We start from the raw sequence: 4842 nt of genomic DNA, 5'->3' as shown, positions 1-4842 counted from the left end.
TGACAGGGGGCAGCGCCCAACCCCCTGATTGGCCCTGCTCTGTGCGTGACAGGGGTTGGCGCCGCAACCTCCCCATCGACCCTGCCTTGAGTGTGACAGGGGGCGGTGCCCCAACCCCCCAATCGGCCCTACCCTGAGCGTGACTGAGGGTGGCATTGCAACCTCCCGATCCGCCCTGCTCTGTGCATGACGGGGCGGCGCCCCAACTCCCCAATCGGCCCTGCTCTGAGCCTGACCAGGGGCTGCACTTAGGGATTGGGCCTGCCCTCTGCCACCCGGGAGCAGGCCTAAGCCAGCAGGTCGTTATCTGCCGAGGGGTCCCAGACTGCGAGAGGGCACAGGCCAGGCTGGGGGACCCCCCTACCCCCGCCCCCCGAGTGCACAAATTTTTGTGCACCGGGCCTCTAGTTAATTATAAAAGAAGAAACGCATCAGGCATAGTTGCCCATTGTCTTTCTTTCCAATAGTAAATAGGATGATTTTGTTAAAATATTAGCAAAAAAACAAAAGTAAACCTGTGCCGATAGCTCTGTTCACAACATACTAGGTGATTACCTATGATTAGTAGCTTCTACTAATGAATAATGAATGGCTCTGATTTTAAATTTTAGGTACACCGATAAATAATCCATCCATTTTCATTTGCATTCCCAAGGAATTTTTAAATGATGCCAACGTCCTAATCACGACACAAAGGCTATAATTGACAAAGCCCTGACATCTTTGTGGATAACTATCCTCCGTTTTTTTTTCAAGCCAATGAAATATTTTATTGTGCATAATAAAAGTGATATATTTAAAATAACATTTCCAGGCCCAGACATCTGCAGGAGTGTGTGAGGAAAAATTCCACTGGAGTATAATAAGTGGAACTCGATTGATAAAACCATAATCCAATCCACTCCCTATAGTAAATACTAACATTCACCATAGGCTTGAAAACCCTTGTAGCATTAGTAATTGTATTTTTAAAAATATTATAAACATGCGTATGATGCACAGGAAGATGGAAAAAATTTAGATCGTAACTGCACACCTTATGTACTCCCAGCTTTTCTAATTTACAACCAGTTAAGAACCACAATTTTTAGAGAAAGTATTTTAAAATAATATATGACCCACTAGTAAGTGATTTTCTATTCAAATAAATAAAAAAATTTTCATCTTAATGTCACATTGAATTTCAGTACTTTTCAATCCAAGAAAAAAAACACAAATGAGACATGGTCATGAGTTCAGGATTATATATATACTGGAGGCCTGGTGCACGAAATTTGTGCACGGGGGGGTGAGGGGGAAATCCCCTCAGCCCAGCCTGCACCCTCTCCAATCCGGGACCCCTCGAGGGATGTCCAACTGCTGGTTTAGACTTGATCCTGAGGATTGGGCCTAAACCGGCAGTCAGACATCCTTCACACAATCCAGGACCGCTGGCTCTTAACTGCTCACCTGCCTGCCTGCCTGATCACCCCTACTGGCTCCCCGCCAGCCTGATCACCCCTGGTCGCCCCCAACTGCCCCTCCCACTGGCCTGGTCACCCCCAATGGCCCCCCTGCCAGCCTGGTCTCCCCTCACTGCCCCCCCCCACCAGCCTGGTCACCTCACACAGCCTGCTGTTCAGTCATTTGGTCGACCCTCACTAACCCCCCTGCCAGCCTAGTCGTAGGCAGCCATCTTGTGAGGGCATGATGGTCAATTTGCATATTACCTCTTGGTCGCCCCTCACTGCCCCCCTCTGCCAGCCTGGTCGCCCCACACAGCCTGCTGGCCTGGTCACTCCACTCAGCCTGTTTGGTCGTCTGTTCAGTCATTTGTTCGGTTGCGATGGCCCCTGGCTCTTTATATATATAGATTACAGTTTGCCTTGTTATAATACACTAGAGACCTGGTGCATGGATTTGTGCACCAGTGAGGTCCCTTAGCCTGGCCTGCACCCTCTCGCAATCCAGGACCGGGCCGAAACCGGCAGTCCAACATCCCCTGAGGGATGTAGTAGTGCGGGAAGCTGCAGGCATCTGGGGAGGAGCCAGTGCCGCTCTGCTCATCCCAGCCCCACTGTGCCTGCGGCCGCTGCTGCTTGCTAAGCTCGCTGAGCGGCGCTCCTGCTGTGGAAGCACACTGACCACCAGGGGGCAGCTCCTGCATTGAGCGCTTGCCCCCTGGTGGTCAATGTGCATCATATCGACCAGTCGACTGTTCGGTGTTCGGTGGTTCAGTCGCTTGGTTGCTTGTTTGCTCTCGCTTTTATATATATAGATCTGTGGCTTCATGATAAAATTAACTCAAGCTAATTTGCATGACACAAGAAAAAAAGCATTAAATGCATTTCTGAAATAAGTTTTTCATTTAATTTTAGAATCTCAAAATAGCATTAGCCCTTGGCATTGCTTTAAAAAAAGGTTCGTTAAACACTAAACTAGCTAAATAACTTGCTTGAAAGCTTTAAACACAATTGGTATAGAAAATGCTTTCCCTCTCATCTCAATCTTACATATATGGAGGAGGTGAGGGGGAAAGGCAGACAATTTCTTTAGCAGCATCTACAGCTAATCCATCGAACACCTTAAACTGGAAAGCCCATGACTGACCCCATTAAAAAGAACTGGGCAAATATCAGAAGTTACACACTTCATAAACCAAAAGACAATAATTTTAGGTTTATGGTAAGTAAAATATTTTTGATAAACTTTTAACATTAAACTAGAGGAATCATTTCTTCATTGTAAGAAAGGCATAACAGAAAGTGAAAGACATTTAAACTAAAGTGATTTTCAATCCTCTTTGAACAAAAGAAATGAAAAATAATGGCTGATGAGCTAAGCTTCGTGCTCTAACCAAACTAATTACAGTGATCTTTAAATGTCAATAGCCCACCTGACTGGGTAGCTTGATAGTTCAATAATTTTGCAATAATATTTTTAAAAACACAAAGAGCCCTAGCTGGTTTGGCTCAGTGGATAGAGTGTTGGCCTGCGGACTGAAAGGTCCTGGTTTCGATTCCAGTCAGGGGCACATGCCCAGGTTGCTGGATGCTCAGTAGGGGGCATGCAGGAGGCCCTGGTAGGGTTGCAACGGCCCCGGTGAGGTTGCAACAGCCCTGGTGAGGTTGAGACGGCCCCGGTGAGGCTGGGACAGCCCCTGTGAGGTTGAGACTGCCCCGGTGAGGCTGAGATGGCCCCGGTGAGGTTGAATCGGCCCCGGTGAGGCTGAAACGGCCCCAGTGAGGCCCAAACGGCCCATGTGAGGTTGAGACGGCCCATGTGAGGCTGTGACGACCCCGGTGAGGCTGAGACAGCCCCGGTAAGATTGAATCGGCACTGGTGAGGTAGAGACAGCCCCAGTGAGGTCCAAACGGCCCATGTGAGGTTGAGACCGCCCATGTGAGGCTGTGACGGCCCCGGTGAGGCTGAGCCGGCCCCGGTGAGATTGAATCGGCACTGGTGAGGTAGAGACGGCCCCAGTGAGGTCAAGACGACCCCGGTGGGGTCGAAACAGCCCCAGTGAGGTTGAATCGGCCCCGGTTGAATCAGCCCCGGTGAGGCTGAGACAGCCCCGGTGGGGTTGAGACGGCCCCGGTGGGGTTTCAACGGCCCTGGTGGGGTTGCAACAGCCCCAGTAAAGTTGCAGAAGCTCTACCTAATACGTAGAAACAAACACAAGGAGACTGCCAAAATGAGGAGACAAAGAAATATGTCACAAATGAAAGAACAGAAGAAATCTCCAGAAAAAGAACTAAATGAAATGGAAGCAAGAAAACTTCCAGATACAGAATTCAAAACACTGGTTATAAGGATGCTCAATGAACTTAGTGAGAACTTCAATAGCATAAAAAAGAACATGAACGGTGAGGTTGAATCAGCCCCAGTGAGGGTGCAGTGGCCCCAGTGAGACTGAAACGGCCCCAGTGAGGTTGAAACGGCCCCTGTGAGGTTGAGGCGGCCCCTGTGAGGCTGAAACGGCCCCCGTGAGGCTGGGACGGCTCCTGTGAGGCTGAGATGGCCCCTGTGAGACTAAGATGGCCCCTGGGAAGCTGAGAAAAATACCACATGAACTCACTCATTTATGGGTAATAAGAAACATTATAGACTGATGAACAAAAATGGATACAGAGGCAGAGCAGCATTGAGCAGAATGTCAAACTACAGTGGGAACCCTGGGGAGGGTTGGGGGGTGTAGGAGATCAACTGAAGGACTTATATGCATGCATATGAGAATAACTAATGGACACAAGACATGGGGGGGTGGGGGGGGCCGGGGGAATGTCAAGGGGGAGAAAAAAGGAGACATGTGTAATACTCTGTAATACTTTAAGAAATAAAAAAAAAAAACAATAGGTAGCTTTCAACACTCTACCTCTCCCTTCCTCTCTGAAATCAATAAAAATTATATTTAAAAAAACACCACAATGAGATATCACCTTACACCTGTCAGAATGGTTACCATCAATAAATCGAGAAACAAATGTTGGTGATGTTAGGTGGCCCAGAAAGTGGCGTAAAGAACAAAGAGAACCAAACAGTTAAAGAGGAGGGAAGGAGAGAGAGTTTAATGCTGTGTTCTCGGGAGAGACCCACCAGCCCAAAGGTGGGGCCAGTGAATTCTCGCCAACAGGGAGGGAGGGGCTTCTTTTTTATAAAGGTGTTTAGTGAGGGGTGGGAGGTATGAGCTGAGGAAGCTCACGCAGCGGGGGGTCAGCACGGTACTCAGCTGAGGAAGTTCCCACCGCAGGGGGGTGGCCAGGGTATTCAGGAAGGAGTCAGTATCTGTGTGGGGGTTGTGTGGATTCCAGGGAGGGGCCGGCATCTGTGTCTGGCACGCTGATCTGTTAGAAATTCCAGGGA

Source organism: Myotis brandtii, unplaced genomic scaffold (assembly GCF_000412655.1).
Source record: "Myotis brandtii unplaced genomic scaffold, ASM41265v1 scaffold193, whole genome shotgun sequence".
NCBI classification, from domain to species: domain Eukaryota; kingdom Metazoa; phylum Chordata; class Mammalia; order Chiroptera; family Vespertilionidae; genus Myotis; species Myotis brandtii.
Note: the sequence above shows the minus strand (reverse complement) of the source record.